Source organism: Aythya ferina, assembly GCF_964211825.1.
Source record: "Aythya ferina genome assembly, chromosome: 6".
NCBI lineage: Eukaryota > Metazoa > Chordata > Aves > Anseriformes > Anatidae > Aythya > Aythya ferina.
In genome coordinates this window covers 14,294,225-14,318,943 of record NC_140303.1, presented here as the reverse complement: position 1 = coordinate 14,318,943, position 24,719 = coordinate 14,294,225, and the positions used below count along the sequence as shown (strand labels likewise).

The window sequence follows — 24,719 nt, the reverse complement described above, 5'->3', positions numbered from 1 at the left end:
GGGTGAGGTGAGGGACTGTTATGTTCTACCTGTCCTTGGGGAGGGCAGGCTGCTTGGAGCTGGGGCTTGTCTGGGCTCACCTGCTGCTCCTCATGAGGTACTTGCTGCCCTTATCTGCTGAAACATGACTTTTTTTTTTTTTTTCAAATGTTAACCTGCCAGAAAGCCTCCATGAGTGGCAGCTTCTCCCACACCTACCTGTGTGGATAACTCTTGGGCAAATAAATAAGCCTGCTGCTTGAGGAGGAGGGAGGGAGCCCTTCGCGCGGGAGCCCCTCGCGCGCGGCACCCCTGAGGTAAAGCCGCTGAGGGGGCCGTGAGGCGGGAAACCGCCCCTGAGGGGCGGGGCCGCTCCCTCCCCTTGTGCCGGGCCTGAGGCACGCTGAGGGGGCGGCCATTTTGTGGCGGCGAAGGCTGGGGGCAGCGGAGCTGTGGCGCTGTGTGGGAGCAGGTAAGGCCGCACTAAATAGGCCTTGGTTTTGTGTTTTCGTCATGAAGGAGTTGTTTAAGTGCATGTTAGCACCGATGAGTGCCATTTCTCGACTCTGCAGCTGGTTGAGGTGGCTGTTGGAGGCAAGTGGCCTGAACCAGGTGACAGCTTTCAGCTCATCGGGAGGTTCTGTCCTCCTCAGAAGAGCAGGCAGGCTGCCCACTGCTCTGCTGTGCGACTCGGCTGGGCCTCCTCCCCTCTCCCCTGTTGTCGCTTTCCTCCGCTTTGTGCCTTTTCCACATAGGCACTTTTCATCCCCACGTTTCTCTTCTGATTTTTCCTGGGAAAAACACAAGACTTTCCAAACCAAATATGGCCAAATCACTATTTAAGTGGTATATATTGATCCGGGCAGTAAGTTTTTGAATACTCTAGTGATTGCTTCTTCAGACTACAAACATTTTAGAGGTAAATCTCTTCTATTAATGTGTTCGTTTTTATGTAATATTTTTGTCAGAGAAGAATGTGTCAAGTTGTTAATAGGATGAAAATATTGTTTTCATGTAATTCTAGGTATGAGAATTTGCTCTGTCCTATAACTTTGTGACTGTTAGAAAAAAAAATCACTTGATTTTTGTTCTTTTTGCCCCTGTTTTGTTCTTTATTCCACCTGAGTTAATCGAATACACCAAGAATCTTATTGTCAATCTTCACTTACGGTGGAAAAGATGCAACAAATCATCAGGACTGTAGCGAACATCCAAAAAAAAAAAAAAAAAAAAAAAAAAGGGGGGGGTGGAGGATGTTAAGAAAGCTATTAATTTTTAATAAATCATCTTGTCCTAATTAGCTGTTCTGCTGCTCTGACTGCTCTCCGATGTGCTGAGGCTTACACTTACCTGTCTTCTGAAGACAAATCGTAGAAGGCCATGATAGCTAACAGAGGGAAACTGGAATATGAGACTGGTGAGTTTTGAGCTTCAAGCTACCTCTGGCCTCATGGTTAACCTAACACAAGTTTTGACCCTCTCTCTCTACAGTGTAAGAGGGCTCCACAAAATCCAACTTTATTTCTAGGTACCACCCTAATGCAGACAGGTGTGCCTAAATAACCTCAGCCTGTTTGTTGTAAACATACACTCTAGTTAAAAAAAAAAACAAAAAAACAAAAAAACAAAACTTAAGGATTTTCTTCTTCACTAGTGTGGTCTAGAGAAGAAAAAAAATTATCATGTCTACTTAATACAACTAATGATCCTTGACTTTTGACTTAAAAATATATATATTGTACTTTGTGTAGTTACGATATTTCTGACCATTGGTGATGATTGATGTATGTTATTTGAGGCTTAATAATTGAATTACTTTTAATAGAAGTTGATCATTACTATTCACCAAAAAAAATTCCTGAAGACATGAATTTTCCTTCGTCTTTGATCTTGTAAGCAACTGCTAAACAAAAGCCTGGAAATAAAGTTGTCTGGATCCCTCCCTTTTATTCTGTTTTGTAGTAATTGATTATAATATCTTATTCCTTTATATACCCGTGCTATATGTCCCATTGAAATTATTAGAAAAATGCATGCAATGTTCAGGAAGATGCTAAAAGACCTCCTTTTGTTCATTAACCGTATGTACAACTAATTCTGCATTGTGGTGGTGTCTGTATTTATAGCTGCTTTTTTTTTTTTTTTTTTTTTTTTGAGTTTTGAATGCTGGATCTACCTTTGTCAGATTGTCCGAAGTTCTATATGGCTTTTGTCTCTGCAGCACCCCTATTCTAGAAATTATGTGCTTTTATGTGGTGATAAGGGGTACTGATTAATCTCCTCGCAAACAGCAATTGCTCAGATTCTTGTACCACTTCTGTTGCTTCATAAGCATTGCTTGTAAGAGAAAATCAGTATTTCTACACTAGGACTTTACTAGAATGGCCACAGTCCACGGTTGTATCCCAGCTGAAATGCGTTCCTGTGCTACTGTGTCTACAAGTTGTGCGTAAGAACCTGAAGCATGAAGATAACTTCAAGTTGTGCGTACTTACTGATGATAAATTGGAGGAAAATACGAAGGAAGCTACTTTCCGCCATAAATCAGTTTGGTTTAGTTTTTAGCATAAATCCTGATGTCTGCTGATTAAATAAAGAATTGCTGTGTGGTTGTTGGGTTTTATTTTCGCATTGTATTGCCCTGTATTATCTGCTGTTAATGAAACTGTACCTGTGGTTTCTTTTAATATAGATGTTTACTGTGCACAGGGACCCACCTATTTCACTTTGCCCAAAGACCAGTGCGGGGAAAGCAAAACATGCTTTTTACCAGGCCTTAAGTGTTTTCCACTGCTGCAGCTGTATTTTTCAGTTGTCCCTATGAAGGGATTATAAGGAAGAACAGTGTTCTACCGTTAATCAGGTGTCTGTATGTGGATGAGTCAAGTATGTACATGTCTCAACAGTTTCCTGCATGATTTGATCTACAAGTGAGTGAATGTTATACTCCCTTAACTTTATACTGATGATATGAAGCAATCTGTAGCACAAGCCCAACAGCGCTTACTATGTTGCATTCTGAGTTTGAACCATAATTAGAAGTGGTCCCTAAGGCAAGTACATAGCCCTTCCCCTAGAAGGGACAGGAAATTTTGTTAAATCTGTAATTAGGAAAGTCTCTCTTCTTTTCTGTTACTGTTTTTCAGAGTTACTTGTTTTTATTCCAGACTTCTTTCTGTATTTTGTGATGGCTGGAAGATTTCAAAAGACCTGATCCAGATTCAGGCTCTAAATCCTGTTTTTAAAAATAAAAAAGGGAAATTGAGAGAACAACAACAGAATTAACCATCAAAATTTAAACTGTTGATTCAAAAAAAAAAAAAAAGTATAGGTAAATTCTGAGGCTTGATTGAAGTTCTGCCTTAACTTCATCATGTTTTTCACAATTATAAGCCCTGAAACTTCAGAATAATGTCAGTACTATATAATGAATAGCTCATACAGTTGTAATGGCCCTAGCAGGTAGCTGCTTCTCTCCTTGGAGATCACTTGTCTCTTACAGAGGCTGGCAAGTCCCATTCTCTTAAGGTGCAATGAAGATCCAGACTCATTTTAGATGCCTTGCATATTTAATAGTGGTTAGTATTTTAATAATTGTTTCATTTAATGTAATTCATTTGAAGATATTGAAGTATGTTAGAAGATTGTGGTCTGATTTTTTTTTTTTAGTAGTGACATGAACCCATAGGTTTCAGTGACTTTAGCAACAGCAGTAAGTGCTTATTTTTTTGTAGCTTAATCCTCATAGAAAACTTAGATTACACATTTCAATGACTGACTTCTGCATGAATGTTCTGTGAAGACTTGTTTGGAATATATTTTCTGAAAATGACTCAAAGAGGTGCATTTGTAAAACTACAGCATAAAAAAAAAGCTTCACTTTGCTTCTTGTCTTGTGGTGAATTGATCTAGAGCAGGCAGTTGATTTTGAGAGGTGTGACCTAAATGCAAGAATTTTGTTTATTAAGTGTGCGCTCTCATGGCACACTGCTCTTTTTACAAGAATATCAGAGTAGTCAAAAAAACACTAATTCTGAGCATGAAATATAATTACAGCTTAACAAAAAAATTACATAAAACACTTAATTTTATTTATTAGAGTGAGGGGTAAGGCCCAAAACTTTGTTATTCTAGTTGGATATTTTTGTTTTATTTTATCTTGCCTTTAGAGACTGCTGCTTTGAGGTAGTTTCCTATAAATTCTACTGAAGCCCCTCTCCTTGGGCTTGCTTACTATAAATAAATGCTGATAGACTTGTCAAGGCCTAGACTGAGAGCAGTCTGTGTTATCGGACTTATCCCTGTGATTCTGGAGTCCCTGGTACTTAGCATTGTATCAGTCAGAAACCCAGCTTAGCTGGTGTTTAATACATAGCTGTCTTGTATGACTCAAATAGCATAAAGGCCTGCAGAACTTAACTACCTGGTTTTCTGCAATCACCATACATCTTGTTTCTGGTAATGTGTTTTCTGTGTAACTTGTTAGTTTTCCTTTAACACCCATCTAGTATGGAGTGCGTGGTTACATCTTTAATTTGAGTGAATTGATATGTACCTGAACAACAAACTTCATGTAGCCTTTTACTTTTTCACAGTCCTGTTTTAAAGCAGTCTCATTAAGCAGAAAGCACTTTCACACCAATAGACAGGATGTTAGAGAAGTGCAGTGGATGGGGACCTGTTTATTTACTATGAAGAATGGGAATAATTAAATGAAACCTAAAAGTGCAAAACCTCCCACTTGAAGCGTGTTCTTCCCAAGGAGACAAGGCCAGACACAGGGCAGAAAGTGTGCATCAAGTCAAGCACAGTCAGCTTGTCCATGGGGGTGACTGTCCTGCTGTGCTCCATGCTGGTGCAGCCTCACTCAACACTCTGTGGGGCTTTAGTCATGACATTATAAGAAGGACATAAAACATTTAGCCTCCAAAGGAGTGCTATGAAGATGACGAAGGGTCTAGAGGGTAAGGAGTATGAGGAGTGGCCAGAGTCACTTGGTTTGTTCAGCCCAGAGCAGAGAAGGCTGAGGCGAGGCCTCATGGTGTGGAGAGGCAGGCGCTGATCTCTGGTATCTGGGGACAGTGCAGGGACCCAAAGGAACACCACAGAGCTGCATCAGAGGTGGTTCAGAGTGGGTGTTAGGAAAAGGCACTTCACCAAGAGGGTGGGTGAGCACCAGAACAGACTCCCCAGGGGAATGGTCATGGTCCCAAGCCTGTTGGAGCTAAGAAACATTTGGACAATACTCTGACACAGTCTGACTTTTTGGGTGGTCCTGTGTGGAGCCAGGAGTTGGACTGGATGATCCCTGTGGGTCCCTTCCAATTTGGGATATTCTGTGGTTCCGTGTTTTTGTGCAAGTGCCCTAAAAATGCTTATGTGCTGTTATTGTCATATGTTTTAATCTTGAGAGAGGAAATCTGGCAAGAGATCTGTCTGTGTAAATAGGAGGCAGTGGCTGTCCTTTCTCACTGTGAACGTAGATCAGAGAGGCCACTATTGTTGGGCTACAGTTGCCAAGAAATTCCACTCTGATGCTTCGCTGTTACACATCGTGATAGACAATAATGTAATTAAAATGCCTGACTAATATAGAAACAAAGGAAGTGGAAAACAAGTCTGTCTTGTTTTTAGTACTATTCATAGAAGTTAATTTTTTTTTTTCCTCTGTAAACTTAAATCTTTTTAGTAAAGCTCACTAAGTGGTCAAAGCAGGTTGCTTTTTGTATAATACTGCATTCAGGCCTTCCGTCAGATCTGTGAAAATGAAGATAAACTCATGGTCAGGTTAGGCCAGGCTCAGGTTTGTGCAAAATAGTTTTTCACTGAACATGTGTGCTGCAGCTGTGGTTCAGTGCCATTGGTCTGAGTAAACAAGTAGCCAAACCATAGGATGAGAGAATAGCTTTAGTTCTTAAAAAAAAAAAAAAAAGTGATTATGGTTTTTAACTACCTTACCCTTAGAGAAGTTTGTGACTTGATGTCACAGTGTCTTCTGGAAGGAGTTAAGGTTTTCTGCTAGTCTTGGCAAATGTATACTTTCTCAATGACTAGTGTAGTAAAAAGGTTGACTTAGCTTAAGGAGTAGCTACTGGCTACATTTTGGCTCAAACTGGGAATTGAGGGTTAAGGCTAAAAAAAAAAATAATAAAACAACCCTTCAAAGATAAGTTTGGGGTTTTAACCAAGTTTTAACTGAAGTCTTAACCGAGTTTTGACTTTGTCGAGTCAAAAGTGACAATAATACTGCTCTTCCTTTTTTTTCCCCTTTCTTGGGTGCTTTTTAGGTGTATTTTAGAATTGAAGACTTGAGTTCAGGTCTGATTCCAAATCCTTGAACCAGTATTGAGCCTTCAAATGATGATGACGGGTAAAACATCTCTCCTGAAACCTAAAAGCAGCCAGCAGTAATGAAGGGATGTTTTTTAATTAGAAGCTTACAGGTGACCTATGAGCCATACTGAAGCTGCTAGGTTAGTACTGCGGTGCTGTCTATTATTTGACCTCAACTGTTAGGGAAATTCCATGTTAAAAAAACAATGAAAATAAAACAAGGGGATCTGTAAAATAGTGCTCTCACTTCCTGACAAAGCCCCAGGAGGCAGTTTGCTTACCAGCTTTAGTTGAAGTTGTGCGATTAAACTGTAGAAATAAGCAGTTCTTAAGCAGTAGGAGATGTCTTTCCAATGCATGTTTAAGGACAGTGTTTGGCAGCCACCTCCTAAAAGAGGGAGTCTCAAGCCTGGAGAAAGAGGAGCAGAATTTTCCCTGAAAAAAGCAAGTTATTTTGCTGTGGGTGTGCAGTGGTTTTCTCTGTGGAGTTGGCTTGTGGCATAGGATGTTAAGGCACCAGTAGAGAGAGCCATTGTTTCAAGGATGTGTGAAAAGCATTGTAGAAGGGTGCAATTTGTGGTCAGGGCATGACACTGAAATGAGTTACTACAAAAGATCACATTACTTTTTAGGTGGAAAAAAGGATCTTGGAGATGGATCTTCCCCTCTTATGCCTTCCACCACTCCCAAACTTAGGGCAAAGTTGCCTAAGGATCACCTAACAGAGAAGTGTACTCAGGGTATAGCCTTTAGTGAATGACCTAGGATATTTGCAGAGCTTTTTGTCTTACAGAGTGGGAGCAGTCTCATGTCTCTTAGGATGTTGGTCAGGAAAGGGCTGAGGGAGATGTGAATTCAAACTAAATATGTAGTTAAACCTCATAACTTACGTCAAATGTGGTGGGGATCAAATTCTATGTAACAATGTGAACAGTTATTTCTGAAGTTAGTTGCTGTTGAGGCTTACAGCACTGTTGAAAATGTTGTTGAATCCTTAGAGTGGGGGAATTGCTATTGTCTTGTTCTGAGCTTCCTTCTGAAGGGGTACACCAGTCTTTTTCTGGCTGCAAGGCTGATATTTCAAGCCCAAGAAGGAACATAGCATTCCCAGCTGTTCTGTTCCCTGAGACTCTTTGTAAAGTTAAAATGAGCCTATTTACTTTTGTTGGGGCATGTGTAGCTTCTTGGCAGCTTCTTGGCCCATGAAAAAACCCTATGGGACTTGAGAACTTGAACAGATTTCAAGAGAAGAATTGACTGAAGCTGTGACTTACCACCTTGCTGCACGCTGGAAACTTCCTGGACTCTGGATGTTGCATGACCTTAATTGGTGGAGGTTTTTTTTTTTACCTTGCCAAACCTTTCTAGTGCAGGAGTAATGAAATCTGAAACCAGGCAAGTTTTGCATGGCTCTGAACTTCATCACAAATCACAGCTCACACCTCTTATTTCTTGCTTGGGGGAGAAAAACTCCAGTATCTTCCTGTCTCCAGAAAGGAGGCAACGCCTGCATGGTTCCCCCATGCTGGCTGATTATATTGATTTAATCAAAATTGAAGAAGGAGTAAGATAGCAGCTTGTATATGATACTGACATGTAGAGCCCTGTACAACCAAAGGCTGGTCCTGATGAGACAGCAAGAAGAAAGCAGTGATGGCAGCATGAAAAATGACTTTGCTGATACCTCTTGCAGTTGTCTCTAGAAGTTGTGAAGTGCAGATTGAAGAGCAAGGAAACTACCTTTTGTCAAACAGAACATCATCTTTAGGTGGTCAGGAGGTTGTGATTTTGGGAGATTTCTTAAGGTATCGAGAAATGATAGTGTGTAGTAAGAAAAGTTGAACCTCTGTGGTGCAGGCTATGGAATAAAAATACCTAGAGGGAGATAAGTCTTTAAATAGGTGTTTGTTTTTTTTTTTTTTCCCCCAATGACAACACAAAAAAAGAGGAAACTTCCCAAGGCTTTGGTCTGTTATTTCTTTTTTTTTTTTTTTTTTTTTTTTTTTATATTTAAGCCTTCAGAAGCTCTTAAGCATTGTGTGAGTTCTTGCTAATACCTTTGCAGGCTTTTTTTTTAAAATTATTATTATTTTGTGTTGTACTAAGTTTAAAAGGTTTGATGTCACAGAGCTAACTAGGTGTAGAAAGAACCAGTAACACAATAAGGGAATACATGTTTGCTGCTCTGAATGGTGTATAGGTGTTAAGAGTGGCTATGCTCTTTCTGCTGCTTTGCTGCCCACCTTCTGCCTCACCAGGAAAGTACAGCTAAAAAAAAACAAGCCTTTTGACTGTAAAGCAATTGCTGCTCTGTGGTGTCAGTTCCACCAGCCCTTACTGCTGCTTCTACGTTCTCAACCTATTGTTTGCTCTGTCTTCATGTAGTCCAGAGTACAGTCAGCAGAGCATACTGTGGTAATGCTAGTCATGACTCCAACACAGGTGCTAAATGTATTTTAAGGTAGATGGGGGTGTATGCTATAGATTTAACTAAACTCTTTGCTTTTTTCCTTCTTGGCAGCAGCACTAATGTCTAGAGTGGTAATACTGAGAAAGTTACCAGTGCTCAGCTGGCAGAAGTGTGACTGGGAGGGAAAAACACTCTTTAGTTGCATTGTACTGTTTGTGCAACAGTGGAAAAGGTGGGAAGCACTCATGGAATTAGAATAATGGGAGAATTCTTCAGTTACATCAGACTGGTGGGTTTATGAAGCATTCCACCAAAACAGCATAGCCTATAATGGAAACCCCTTTATTTACATGACTTGAATCCTGCAGTATTTTTGGCATGTTGGGATGCATCTTATCTTTCACCTCTTTTTCAGTGTCCTTTAAACACTTTTCACCTTTACGTGACCTTAATGATCTGAGATTTCAAGCCCTCAGGAACCTTACCACAGTATCTGCTCTGCAGGAAGTAGTACTTTGCCTTGAAAGATCTAGGGACTTTTGGTAGGTTGTTGTAAGGAGAAAAGGAAAAGAAACTAACATAAAAACGAGTTCTGTGGAAGCAGCTCTAGAGGGAGTTTTCAGAGCCGAGATGTACAGTCGTTACGGGCTTACTAACAAGAAATTCCATATGTGTGGAGTTCAGAAAAGAGAAATCAGCTAAGAGATGAAACCCATGCTGTGTGAAAAGGTGTGCTTTAGGAACTTCCCTGGTGTGAGCAATGGGTAGCTGGGAGAGTTAAGAGGTTTAGCTAACAAATGCTGGAGAATAACAGATAAGAGAATGAAACTCCCTCACTAATGCACTGCACTGTTTTCTTTAGTGTTAAAAACAGCAGGAGAGAGCTTGTATTGCTCAGTGTTAGCCGGTCTAGTCTGATACACACATGAAGGTTTTGTACATGTGAGGTACAAAAGGGAACACATAACGGTTTTCTTTGCTGAACTTTGCTCCATCCTCCTCTTGGAGTTCGTTCATATGCCTGACTTTAGGCCTAAGTTACTGAGTACTGTACCACTGCCAGCACAGCTTTGTGTGTGTGATCAGGAGTGGTGGTATATAGAGATGGAGCCTTAAGTGACCTGATGGCACCTCAGAGTGACACAGAGGTCACTTCCATAAATTGGCTTTCCTTGTGACCTGTATGATGCTGAACTTCTTCCAAGTCACTTGATTGGAATAATAAGCACAATGGTAAAAGCTGTGTAAGAGAAAGTGCTGGGATCTGGTAACAGAAGCTGAGAAATACAGGTAGATAATCCTCTCTGGAAAGAGACCTGGCAACAACAAAGGTGATTAACTTTCTAGGTAGAAGCACTGAAATTACATGGGAGAGAGAAGTGCAGCTAAAGAGTTACTAAAGCTTTTCTTGTAATGGAGTTCTTAGAAAGAAGTGGCTTTGTGGACTCATTGTTAGCTAGTGATGCATGACGGGCTTGTGATACTTAAGACTCAGTTAAAGGTGGTGTCTGTGCCTTGCTCCTATTTAAGCAATGAGGAGTTAATTTCTGTGTGACACTTAAACTCAACGACAACCAAAGGATGCTAGTCCTGGGAGACATGCAAAGTATGAGAATATGGTGAGTGACTTTGTAGAGAAACATGTCCTGTGTCTTAAGAGCAGGAGGACAAATTTGATTTAGAGTGTCTAGTCTTTTCAGAAAGTCAAGGTACATTTATCTCTTTATTTTAACAGGAATTTTAGCTTTTGAACTGCCTCTGTAAAAGCTGAAGTGTAGTGTTTTTCCTCAAATTTCTGAACTGAAAAAGCCATGCTTCAAAAAAAGGGGGGGGACGGGACTCAAGACTTGGGGAACTAAATTGAGCATTAAAATAGATTTGTACCATCAGTCTCCGTAGACGTGATCATTGCTAGGCTTAATGAGAAAGTACTGAAGCAGAATGACAGTTTCTTATTAACTCAACAAGACTTGTCTAGCTATTTCCATGCTGCTTTCACTTGCTCATTAATGACCTTCTGCACTATAAAAAGAACAACCCAAACACTGTAAGTCCCTGGGAAGACCTTTTTATATGGTCTATCAGATGTTAAATGGCCTGCTAGCAGTGAAGAAACAAGCCTGTGAAATGCTGATCAACTTTTTTCTTGTCCTTGTGCCTAGACAAAAAAAACAACAACAAAAAAAACTGATTAAATTGTCTACTGCAAGATAACAAACACAGGTGACACGCTAAGCCTGAGTCACTGATGTCTGCACTTCATTCCAAGTGAATCCAAGTTGACTTCAAAGTAATGGAGTCACAGCTGTAAGTAGCTCAGAAGGAAGATAAAGCTGTCAAACTTTCCATGAACACCACTGTGAGTGAGCTGCCTAGAAGGAAAATGTTTGTCGTTGACCCATCATTCTAAAAAAGCAAAAAGTGTAGCAGGAAGGAAGTTAAAATAACATGTATGTAAGTGATTGCTTCCTTCGTGTGCTGGCTGGGTATCTTGGGGAGGAAGGGGGGGGAAATGGATTCCTTTGTCAGAATCTGAGCAGCTTCTTGCAGATGAAGCTAAAAAGCAAATGCTGTCCAGATCTGCTTTCTTAGTCTAGGGCTCACTTCTGCTATTGCTTCCTTGCAGCTGCATAGAATTGCATAAATAATTCCTAGTAGTGCCTGGCTAGCCAGATTAGCTGTAACATGGCTGCTGCTCGCTGTGGTTGGGGAGTTGATAAATTGGGTTGTCCATTCTAGGCAACTTCATCTCTGGTGCTGTTTCGTTGAATCCAGTGGGCACTACTCAAGTTTTGTCTGTCAGTATGAAAGATAGCTGTGGTGGTAGGGAGTAGCAGCTCAGAATACTTAGAGGATTAATGCTATACGAACTTACTGCAGCGGGGCCTTCAAATATATGCTATTTTCTGTTCTGAGTGTCTGTCATGCATTTAAAGCTTGGTAAATTTGAACTGAAAGCTGTTGATGACTTTCAAACCTTTTAGTGATTCTTGTTACTGTCACAAACAACTGAATCTGGAGCAGTTTTTAAAACGAGATGAAACTTGAATTTTGATTTTCTTTTGAGTTTATCTGAGTTGGCAATTGATAGACATGAAAAGACTTACTTCACTAGACATGAGTACAAGTCTATTGAATCTAACAGTATCTAGGTACCTATATAAAATCAAAATAAATGCATGCACAGTTCCCTTTAGACTGAGATTAGTGATTTGGCTTGATACTAAATCCTCTAACCTAGAAAGCTTGCAGCTGTAAAAGAAACAGTATTTAATAATAGACCAAGACTTGACTTCAATGGAAGCATTGTCTGAGTAGGGACATCAGAGCTTGGTTCCAGAGCACCAATAAAAAAATATATAATAAAATAGCCTTTTTATTTATTGGGCACTCAGACTTGAAGACTCCCAGGTGCCTATTAGTCTAAGGGCTTGTCTGTACAAGAAAGTTAGTGTGCAATAAGTTGGAATATGAATTTACAATGCCCAACTCCTCTGCGCTCCCCCTGTGCTTGGATATTCTTAGTGCACAGTAATGGTGCCGCTCCCTGTGGCAGCTCACTCAGCTTTGAAAGTGAAGTAAATCACATTCTGCTTAATGCCTGCATGGTGATTGAATGCTGAATAGCCAGTGCCCTCCAAATCTGAACCCAAACTTCCTCCTCTCTACTGAAGGAATGGGTGATGTTGAGTAGAATTCTGTCTTTGTCCACTAAGATAAGTACTGTTCTGCTTATTTTTTTTCAGAAGGGAGGAAAACAGTATTTTCAAAAAAAATCCTCCACTTTTTAATACAGCTTTGGGAATGTAGAAACTTAGGTCAGGAAGTTTCAGTATAATTCCTTGTAGAGAGTTATTTTCATTGATGTTTTTCGACAGTTGACAGTTACTGAGAAAAATTAGTCTGTTTTGCACACTATGTCCTTGAACCTGGCCAAATGTGTGTATGTGTCTATTTAGTGAACTGCATTGAGGTTCACAAAATTCCTTCTTTACTTGGTTTGCCAGTTCAGATCCATTCAAATAAAATGCTTTCGTTGGCATATATGGAAGAGGCAATGTAGTGTTGGGGTGAGAATATGGAGAAGAGAGAAGGGAGGGAAGGTAAATGGGTGTTTGTGATGTGGGTTTTTTTTGGTGGCAGGTCTGATGTTTGCTTGTTTTGAAACTTAATGGAAGATGCCTGGACAGCCCCCAGTTTGCTGCGAATTCTTGTCATAATTGTTTGGCACAGAAAAATGTGACTGCTGGAGAAACCTTGAAAGATGGGTTATTTGTTTTTTCTTCTTAACTGAGAAAGGAAAGGAAAGCAATGACTTGCAAACACATAAGTTTAGGGGGGCAAAAAGTGAACAGGAACAGTTTTGCTAATTCAGTCTAATCCATACTTGATCTGTTAGTATTTCACTTACTAAGAAGATTCTTTCATCCTTGATGCTCTGAAAATGTTCCCGCTTGCATATAAAAGATAGAAATGGATTGTGAATTTTGCACCTTCCACAGGATTAATGTCACCTTGCTGTTCTGCTTTGGGTACCCATAGTATCTCAAAAGGATGCAGAAGGGAACTAAAGTCTGACTCAGTCTGCTTATCCTGCATTAATCTGAAGCTTCCAGACTGACACCATCCTGACTTTGCAGCTCTCTGAGTTGAGAAACAGTGCTTCTGTTTCCTAGAGGAAAAATGAGGGATGAACTAGATACAGGTACATATACTCAATAAATGGTGCCACAATAATTAATCTTACTTGTGTGTAACATACCAGGAAATTAGCTAGTTACAGGTAGGGATCTACTTTTTTGTCCGTTTCTGCTTTCCTGTGTGGTTGAAAAAGAAACACATTAATGCTGAAGTGAATTACTGATTTTTTTTTAACCATAACTCTCTTGTTAAGCAAGTAAGAATTATCCAGTGGAAAACTAAAGAGGCTGAAAGAAGCATTGCTACTCCTGTCTGTAATACTGTGGTGTGTGCAGAGAAGATTCTTCAACATGATAAGAAAGGAGGGATACTTAGAGGGTGGGGGGCTGCACCAGGAGTCCACTCACTGTCCATTGCATAGCCCTGTTCTGTTGGAATTCCTCCATAATCTCAATGCCGTGTGACTCGGGCAACAAAAGGTGACTGGGTTTTGTCCACAGTGAGTTGTCTTCATGGGACGACTGTGGTTAACCAGTCAGCATTAGCTATCAAGTTTGCAGCCAGACTGGATCAAGGAAAAGATACATATTTCAGACAGGCTGGGAGAAGGTTCTCATCTAGGTCAAATTTTGCCTTGACCAGCTGATGTGGTGTACATAACTTGTCCTGCCTGTGGTGTTTGTAAAGCTGTGCTGTGCATTGACTTGATGAGAACATAGTTGAGATCATCTGTGTTGTAACTATGGTGAGGATAAACGTAAACTGTCTGCTCTCTGCACGAGGACTGTGTAGCTACAAGTTGGAGCATCAGCATTTGTTGGGTAACTTCCTTCTGTCCAAAGGAATTGAGCCCCTGCTGGACTTCTGGCTGAGGGAAGGGAAAAATATTTGACTGTAAATGACTAGCATAAAGACCAGGAGAGAGACTGTCAGGCTAGGTCTTAAAGCATCTCATTTCCTGATCCCCTGCTCAAGTCACTATATCATATGTGTGTCTACCCATGCTGAATGAATTCTCAAATTGTGCTGTTTACTCCCTTGAATAATAATCTTTAATTAAAAGAAAAATGATAAAATGAGGTAATGACAGATAGCACAGAGAAAACATTGGAAAGTGAAGAAAGAAATGTCTGGGAGTAACAGCAGCACTGATGTTCCCATGTTAATGAATCAAGAACTTTCTAACTGCTGTAGATGCAAAAATGGTAGCTGCTGCAGTCTGCAGTGTTTTGGGCACTGCAAGAAGAACTTAGAAATTAAACAGTAACGGATCCCATGTTTGTTCCCAAAAGATACTTCCAGCTCCTCTGCAAGGTGTGCAGTGGTCTCAAGATGCAGAATACACCTTTGCAGGTTTAAGCCTGTAGTTAATTAATCTGAAATCCCTCCTATCTGGGCTGATTAGTTAAGAGAACTTAAATCATTGTGACACCGATCTCTAAGAAAATAGGCAATACTCACAATTTTATCATAAGGTTTATTGTTGCCAGGCTTGCCTGAATGTGCCCTTAGTATCCACTGCAGCTCCACTTTTCTCCTTTTCACCCAAGCACAAATACCAGTGATTCTAGTAGCTCTTAAATCACATTTTCCTTTAGCCTGTGTTTTGTTGTAACTGCATTCACCTCCCCTGCTCCCTATTCTGTTTTGAGGTCAGACATCTGTGACAGATACTATGTTTTATCTGGGACGTGCAACTAATGACTCGTGATTTTAGGGAACATGGTTTTAATTAGCTTTCTTCCTTTCCTCTGGTTGCTGAACAGAGCTGGCCTCAGGTGGAATTTTTTAATTGTGCTGCTGCTGTCTCTGTTACACAAGCTGGAGTTCTGTTGTACAGAATAAATTTGAGACAAAAATAAAATGTCTTGTAGCAGACATCACAGGACTGGTCAAACTTTTTAAATTAGTGTGAACAGTTGTTTTTGTGTGGGTAGTGATATGTACAGCAAGTCAGGGAAATACTGCCCTTGCTCATTAGGTTTGTCTGATTTCACCACTTGTATTTACCAAGTTCTTTGCTGATGATGTTTGCACGTGGCTGTGCAGTGATGGTGCTGGTGTTCTCATGCTTAGCTGACCTTTGACTAAGTTTGCTACTTCGTCAGTTTTATTTTTATTTACTTATTTCAGGGCTAGTTTCTGGCTAAGTACTCGAGCTTTTGGATTCACAGAGGAGTTAGACAAATGCCAGGTCTGGCATAAGGGAAGCAGGGAGTGGAGTATGTGGCAGGCTGGGGGAAGATGGTAGTGTGGGACTACCTGCTTTGGCATGGTTGGCTGTTTAGCCTGGCTCACTGAACTACACTTGAGGTTTGCAAAGGGATAAGCCGTCTCCCTCCTGTTTAGGAGACTTATCCTTATTTTGGAAGTGGAGCTAGGAGCATGGCCAAAAACAGCTGGGTCATGAAGCAGCAGTGGCTCAAACACCCAACTGCTGATTTCCTTTACTGTGCCAGGCTCTGGATGCACTGGAAGATGCCAGTCTCTTAGCCAGTGTGGGAGAGAACAACTCTGTGACTTCGTGGGCACTTCCCTGAGTATAACATACTGGTGGTAATTTTTTTTAACCTAAGGCCTTGCTCTAAGCTATTTAAATACACACTGGTAAAAAGCTATCTCTAGTTTTAATATACCAACCTCTTATCTATACAACCCCCAGAATCTCCTATCTCCAAGGCAGTGGTTTCCAAGATTTGGGTGGGTTCCCGTGAAGATAAATCACATCAGAGCTATTTAAATAGCTCAAATATCTATTGACTTCATGCCTTGTGATTTCAGTTGCTGAAAAGTGAACACACCAAAGAAAGGAAGAGTTGACCTATAGTGTATCAGATTGGTGATATCTTTGTTTATAGAGCACCACAAATACAGATGGCATTTTTCTAACAAATTCTCCCCCTGAAGCTACTGTATTGTGGCTAGATATGTTAGAGGAGGAGTCAGTGCATCCATATAGAATCTAGCAAAAGAAAAGATTAGTCTATTGTAAATGTTAAAGATGCTTGGGGAAAGATGAAGACATGAGCACAACAACTGGGAGCCATCTTTGTTCCTGGTGATGGTAAAGAATTTATTTTTTTTTAACACATCATTTACCTGTGTGTAATTCTGAATCTTAGTGGGAATTTTCTGTTGGAAGAGAAAACGGAGCCATAACTAATCAAGTTGGGAAGGTGTAATCTAGAGCACCACAGGCAGTACATTTAATAAAGAAAGGTATTTGCATTTGCCCCTTAAAGATGAGCAGACTCAGTGTTTTTTACTGAAAACTACAGCAAAGTGTATGGGACTCCTTGTCTTCAAATGGATCAGTTCCTGTGGATCTGTGCTCTGGAATAACTTTATCAAAGCAAAACTCAGGTTTATACTTCAAAAAGCTGTGAAAACACACTTAATGTAAGCCATTGTGATACAATACCTACATGAGTTTGGAGACAGTGTGAAACTATAACCTAGGAACTGATTAACTTGCTCATTTACACTATGTTAACTTTAGCCTATTTACTAAACTTTTCAAAGACCAGAAACACACAAAGGACAGCGGTAAACTGGGGACTGTGGAATCAGTGAATGCGAGGATTTTAGAAGATGAATTCATTTCTTTGGACTTTGTTTCCCCATAGAAATATTAACTATGTGTTTAGGCTGCATTAACAGGTGATGGTGCTGGGTTTTGTGTTGCTCTTTGCACTGAAATGCACTGAAATATGTTCTGAAAGTGCTAAATGTATTGTTCTGGGTGGCTGATGCAGCTCTGTAGCTGTGTGGTAATGTTATGTGATTGTGGAAGAACAAACAGTGCAGGAGGAGGCTTTTGTCTTTCCCATTTCTCTCAGTGTGTATCTCGTTTCATCCATCTTTGTAGATTTCTGACTGTCATCTCAGACCCTGCTTCTGCAACAAGATCTGTAGGAATACATTTCTGGATGGAAGTTGAGGCATGTCCTTGGACTGTAAGATCCCTTGCACAAGGTCTTTGAGTTACTCTGCTATTTTATATATATATTTCAAAACAGCAAAACTTTAGTTTGGAAATAAGCACTGAGGTATTACCTCTCCCTTGCTTTGTGTTTGTTCATCATCATTCCACATTTTTATCTGAGCACTGAGATAAAGCTGATAAAAAGTAGCTGTCTGAAGGAGCTGATTCCTGCCTTGCTGCAAACGCCATTGTCTGGTCACAACACGGGCACTGACAGAAGACTTACTCAGTTTCTTAAATATAATCTCAAATTGCGAGTACTGTTTTATGCCAGTTTTGCTATTCGGAAATGTTATCCAGCCCACTAGTTACTGAATAATTCAATAATCTAGATTTTTATATATTTTTTTTTTTTTGCAAATGAAAGCTTCCCTTTTCTCGAGTTAGCAAGTTAAGTTTGTCATAAAGGTATACGGCAACATACTACACAACACACAAAAATGGTTGTTGCAAAACCAAAAACACAATGCTGATCTCAGTATTTCTAAGATTCAGAGGCTCTCCTTTCTTCTGGACAGCTGTCTCACAGAAAAATGGAGTTTTCTGTGAATATAAGAATTTCAGATCAATGATCTACAGTGAATGATATTTAATATCTGAAATATTTTCAGAAATAGTTCTCATAATTGCAAATATTAAAAATTAACTCCTGAGTGTAGTTCCAGATAGGCTTTGATAGTTAGGCCTTTTCCTGATTTTGGATAGTGGTCTAATGTTGCTGGGAACAATAAGACAGCCACAGTTTTGCAGAGCAGAGGCAGCTACGTTCCACCAGTGATGTGATCCTGTCTATAATATGCTTTCATAGTTAAAGGTTTATTTTTTTTCAAATGTTTCTAAAGTGCTTTGAATTAAGTTGCATGGAATTTTGTGTGATTACAACATCTGTTCCTCCCTGAGATGGTGCTGAGCTTGTGTAAGCTGGAGGAGCTGTACAGCAGTAAACTGACGCTGCATGTGTCCCTGTGTAACTGTGAAGAGCTAAAAGCAGGTTGGTGTGTTTCTGTGGTGTTCCACACTATGGCTTTTGCACTGTGGCTCCACTTGAACATCAGGAGGGAAAGTCTCCTCAAATGCTGGCAGTGTCTGGAAACAGTAGGTTTTGGACCGTGTTAAAAGGTCTCCTGGGTGGCCATAGAGATACTGTTGTAGGTGAAGGAGAGCATTCAGCTGGCATGCTAAGCTTCTGTCATGCTGACAAGGACCTGAATAAAAGTTTTAGGCTTTGTCTTACCATATGCATAGCCTGTCCTTTTGATATTTATCCATTGTATTGCTTCACGATCCTACTTTTCCTTGTGAAGCTTTTCCAAGATGTTTTTTCTTACCACAGTTATTTCTACAAATTATATTTCCAAAGGTGTTATCCTGTGTTAGTGTAAACTCTCCCAACTAAAAAAGATAATGTCTCTATTCTGTATTTTAAAAAGTACCATGTACATTTGTGATACTGTAAAATAATTAGCTTGAATAATATAGGAGCTCATTAGGGTTATAGATTTTAAGTGTTATGATTAGATTGTGATGGGATGGGTAGTAACTTGCAGAGAAGTACCCATCCTGCTCCTGTTGCTTACATATAATAATCCTCACTATCTATCATGGTAGAATGAAAGAAACTTAATTGTAAATCACTGCACATTTTGGATGTACAGATTGACTGGCAACCTTTGTGTAAAACCAGCCCAAGGCTGGAACAGCACAATTGTTGCAGATCAGGACTGAGCTGGATTGGCACACAGGTGTGGGAAGTTCATTTAATGCAAGTTGTAGCTGGTGGTATCAGTGCTTCACTTTCATGAGCATAGAGCTTAACTTTGCTGCCAGCCTGGCAACTTCCCACTGGGATAATGTAATGCAGCTGCAAGATTGTTTTGGCTCTGTGCTAACTTTTCCCCATACCTTTTTAATAGTCTATCTACTGCCTTTCCCCATCCAGTCATAAAAGTTCCTAACATTTGTTCTACTTTTAAGAGCTAGCTAGTAAGGGCATGGCAGCTGATAAGAGCCAACACCCTTCCATAAAATTGTGCTTTTCAGCAGTGAAATATGCTGCCTTTTTGTTAATTTCCAGAGTAGATTCTGGGGGGTATGAGTTTTTTGGGTGGTGTGGTGTTTCTTGTTGCTCGTTTGGGTTTGTTTTTCAGCTAGCTATCCTTCATACCACTAGGGTGTGTTAAGCCGCAGTTTGTATTTCTGTGACTATTTGAAAACAGGAATTAATTTTTTGGAATGGAATAACACTCTAGCTTGCTTGAGTCTTGGTGAAAGGGATATGAAACTCTGTGACCCACTCTTGAAAGACAGAGGGCTTCTTCAGGTTGTTGGTTCTGCCTTGTTCACAAAATCAGGACTTAGTTTGACTTTCTAGAGACTAGATGCATAGTCATGAGTGCTCAGCTTGACCTGGTTATCACAATTGTTTTCCAACAAAAATAATTACTGATATTGTAATTCATAGGGCAGAATTAGATTTGTTTTAATCTAAAAGAGCTTTTACTACCCAGCTTTCATGAATATCAATAATAGAGAAATTGAAAGTAGTATGGTAAGCTTCTTCCATACAGAGCTTCAAACCTAGAAACGCTAATACAGCTTTTAAAATCAGAACAAAGCCTTCCTTTGAGGCAATGAGGAAGGCATCAGAATAAGTGTGAAGTAAAGCTAGCTAACTGCACTCAGCCTTTGGCTGCAACCTCCTTGCTTGGAACCTGCAAAAAAAAAAATCCACTCAACTCATCTCTCCTCACAGGATGACTTCTTTTTCTGGAATTTGACCTTTAAATGAAAATTTAAATTGTTATGATTTCGTGTGGGGAAACCACAAATATGGGTGAGTGTAAACCGATGCAGTGACAAATGTTAGTGCCTGCAAAGGCTGAAACAATAGACCAGGGTGATGAAAACTGTGCTTTCCTCCTGCTTAATTAATTCCTTACTTTTTTTTATGGCACATTGGCCAAAGTACAAATTTCCAAGAACCTGAACTGACCTCCCCAGGAAAGGAGAGAAACTGCTTTTGCGTCCAGTTACCCTCTTTCTTAGTGTGGCAGTGACAGTTTCAACTGTAGTTTAGTAAGATCCATTGCCCTCTACAGCCAACACGGTAATTAGTTCTGATTTCTCTTCTAATGGTCTTTGTGTCTTTGCCATGACAAACCATTGTTACAGGAGTAACAACGTCTCTTTTTGACACTTTTGTTGGTGCCATTGTGTTACAGATTGGCTGGGGAGCCTGTTGAATACCTACGATTAAGACCTGCAAAAGATCTGGGAGAATTTCAGTTTTTTCTAAGGCATTCCCGGGGCTCACAGGCAGGCCCTGTTCTTTGCCTTGTGCCTTCCTGCTCCAGCCACTCAGAGGGTCGGAAGGAGGCACGTTCAAACATGTGGAGGCCCAAGGTGAGAGTTAAATAAACCTATAGGAGCGTGAAAATTCCACTTCTAAATAATTCCTCTGGTTTTTGAAAACAATTTGGGTGGCCTGCTGTTAGGAGCAAGCTCCGTGTCCTTAGGACTGACTGTATATTGGGAAATTCAGCTTTCAGTTTGTATTTTTTCAACATAGTTTGCTCCAGTGTCTTGACAACGTGGAATAGGAAGGCAGCAAGAGGTTAACAGGTAATGTGTATTGGAAATAACTGGTCAGCATCTGGAGGGTGCCAGTGTGCAGTCCCCAACATGTAAAGGCAGACATCTGCAGGATGCTTTGGGTTCCTGAGATATTTTTATGAATGAAAGGTGCTTATGACAGGAATGCATGCCAAAATAGGCAGTACTAACAGTGTCTCTACAACCTCCTTATCTTCTCCAGTAAATCTACCCCTGAAGATAAATGTTTAATAACATTCCTATTGGGTTGTACTTTTTGAAGGTGGTTGAACTAATGACCCATAATCCAACAGATCCATTTGTAGTGAACAGCACTAAGGGTTCAGTCCTGTGTCGCTGATTTAGCAAGATGTCTGCTTAATTTATTGTTTTGCTGTTCAGCTCGTGCTCACTGCTCAAGCCTAATGCAGTGAATGTAGCCCACCTTTCAGTTGCAGAAGGGCAACCACTTCCTTATATGTATAAAACTTAATAAAAATCCTACATATCCAAGGAGTTGTTAAGTATGTGTGCATGATACAGAAATTCGACTTGTTGCTTCATTGTGATTTGATCAGGTAACTTGTGTGGTAGTAGCTGAGTACACAAACTTCTGTTGCAAATGCCTGTGAATGCATCTGAAATTTGCCTTGGTCATTAATACTCCCGCCGCACTCAAATAGCTTTTTCCTGCAAACATTAAAGAAAGGTGGAAATGTGGCTAAAGTAAATTTGTCTCACACTTCAAACAAATACCTGTGGAATTCTTTCTATTCGGCAAATGAAGTGCTCCTAATCACTTCAGTGGGAATTTGTCTGGTTTAAGGAATGCAGTATCCTGACCTAAGACCCCTGCTAGCACTTACGTAATGAGACCCACTGAACCATGTGGGACTACTTAAGCACATGAGTAATTTTATGGACCTTTGTGCAATATGCAGGACCAGGACAATGATTATGCCTACAGTCACTGATTTTTGATTGCAAAGTAACAGATTTAAGCATTAGGCTGGAGTGACAGTGACCTCAGTCATGTTTTCTTGCCACTGCATTGGGAATAGTTTCCTCTAATTCTTGGCAGAGGATAATCAGGACAATTGCTTTCATAAATCCTGAGAAATCTTCCAGTAGCTATTTGCTCACCATTTTTTGTTAGATTGTCTGGCCTGCATTCCAGGAACTTCCTGTAATAAAAAATAAATGCATAAATAAATTGGCCCCCCTCCCCCTTCTGCTGTCACTCAATTATTTGGTTTGTTAGAAAGTTCTGCAGTTCAGAGTAAAGATAATTAAAGTGGGTGGGACTGTATGGGGAAAGAAACAACTACTATTATTAGATACTTCCTTTAACATTTTTTTTTTATTTTTTAAACATTACTTCCAAGTTTGAGGTATTTTATTGCCAACTCAGATATGAGGCATTCTTGTTTGCATCCCTTTGTAAAAGAATTGCGTTGATGTAACTGGATCCTGATGTCCTCAGTTTGTACTCTCAGGTTTTGGAGTTCTTGTCAATAACACCTTATTGAGGACCTGGACTGAATGGTGTCCGATAAGGAACAATCTTCCCACTGTTAAAAAATAGCCTTTAATTTAGTAAATTGAGAGACCAGCTGAGGCACCAGGAAAGGAAGCAGCAAAACAGAGCAAAAAGTTTCCCTTCACAGCCTGATAATTCTGTCCTATACTTAATATGAAAATTACAGGTATATCAGAAGGTTTGCTACAAAACTGAAGTGCTTCATATGCTTGATTCCCAAAGCTTTATTTTATGTAGCTTTGTGTAAAATATGTTTGTGTTTGTATATTTTTATTATTGCAAGGGTGTAAAGCAACACAGGGAAGGGAAGTTGCCTAAATAGAGACTATTGATGCTTTGTCCCCTTTTTATTGTTCACACTGAAGTTGACTTGTTTCCACCTTCTAACTTTGTCTAAAATAATGCAGACCTTTCAATGTAAGCATTCCAGTTTAAAGCCCTACCTTAATCTCTTTTTTCTGTGTGGCCCACCTTTATTTCTCCCTCTGTTTAATACGGCTAGGTACTGATCCACAGGTTTTATTAGAAAAAAACTGCTTTCTCAGATGAGATTTAGTGGTCGTTACATCTGTATCTTCAGGGCTGCCCATTATTGCACATTCACTGACAAATTTTTCTTCTCCTGAATGGCAGGATATGGCTTAATCCAGATACCTGTACAAACCAGAGGGGGGGTGGTGGTGGTGGAATGACCAGAGCATTCTGAAAAAGAAATCCACGTTTCTGCAAGGGAAAATGTGTAGGGAAAGGTAGTTTCTTTTAATAGACTGGACTGGCTGAGATATCTGGAAGAAGGGAAAACAAGTAAGATTTTAGATCTCCAAGCCTTTCTCCAGGTATGCTGATTATGTACTCACTTACTGCAATGTGCTTACGTTTTCCCAGAAATATTTTGAGTATTATCATAGCAAATTTTGTAGGTAGGTATGGCTTATACCTTATTACTAATTTCTTGAGTTAAAGAAGTTTGATGTGCATACCTGTGAAGATTGGTTCTTGTTTCAAATGGTAAGTCAGTCTCCTGCCTGAGAGCTTTTTGATCAGGATCTTGTATAGTTCCTCTTTCTCTGCTTATAGAGAGTTTTAGTATCATTATTATTTAAAAAACCAAACAAAACAAGCTAAATTGTCAGCCCTGAAAACAAATTTAATCCCTTTTTTCTCGTACAGAACGACAGCATTGTGAATTGCTGCATACATAAGCCTCCTATTATGCAAATAGTACTCAAAGACAGGGTAGGGGCCATGTAGATCTTAGATGACTTTAATGAAGCAGTTGGGGAGGCAGTTGTGTGGTGGTAGGCTCAAAGACGAGACTGGGCAAGGCCCAGCGAACTTCATGCAGAGGAAATAAAAGTCGTGCAGAACTTTGTTGAGGGTCTTCCGCTGCTCTGCATATTTGCAGGCAATGCAGGGTGGAAGTGTCTTCTGTGTTTCTTCATGGGGAGACTGAACCTGGAGAGCTGGTTATCAGCTGAGGGAAAGCAGCTGTCTCCAGCTGACTCCTGTTAGCGGCTGCCTGAGTGTACTTAGACAGGCTGACTCCATAGTTAAAATACTGCCTGCAAATACCAACTGCACCAAGAGCAGGGTCACAGTCACAAGCTGCTAGAGAAAGGACTGAAAACTCTAGATGGCTGACTTTAATGTGACATTCCATGTTTCTGAGCTTGCCCTTACCCTTTTAATCCGAGACCTCCTCACGTCTCAAATTCTTGTGCAACCTCATTTGTTGCATTTTGTGTGATAGTCTTCAAGTGCTGCTGTGAAATCCAGGAATAATTTGTGAACTTTGTGTGCTGTTTTACTGTCTTGCTAATGAATAGCTCCCCATAGCCTCTCAGACTTTCAAGAAGCATTTCAGTTCAAGTAGAATTTTAGTTTATTTTCAAGTAGCATTTTAGTTCTAAACAGGATTATATAGCTTGCTTCTTTATAATACAAAATTAAAATAACATCAATTATAGTTTTGTCTTTTCAAGTGTCCATAACTTTTTTTGCAGTCTGCTAACATGAATGAGAAATGCAAAATGATCATATAAGAAGTCTGTTTTAATTATAAGCATGTTTTTATTCATATGAAGGACTGTTCTAGTCACCTTGAAATTTCCCTCCAGAGAACGGCTGCTAAAAATTTCATGTGCTTTTGCTCTAAAATACTAGAAGGCCCTGTAGCTGATTGTCCTGTAACAAATATAAAGACTATACTGTAAACCAGTAGCATTTACATTTTTATAATA

General features: G+C 40.0%; 1 protein-coding gene across 5 annotated transcripts in view; it reads left to right on the top strand.

The window, feature by feature from the left end:
• Nucleotides 1–367: 367 nt before the first annotated feature.
• Nucleotides 368–24,719, top strand: part of ALS2 (alsin Rho guanine nucleotide exchange factor ALS2) — a 217,382-nt gene continuing 193,030 nt past the window's right edge. For all 5 annotated transcript variants that reach the window (XM_084524332.1, XM_084524334.1, XM_084524333.1 and 2 more), the window contains exons 1-2: nt 368–451; nt 1,281–1,396. The gene's annotated coding sequence lies outside the window, so the exon portion shown is untranslated. The remainder of the gene's footprint in view (nt 452–1,280; nt 1,397–24,719) is intronic.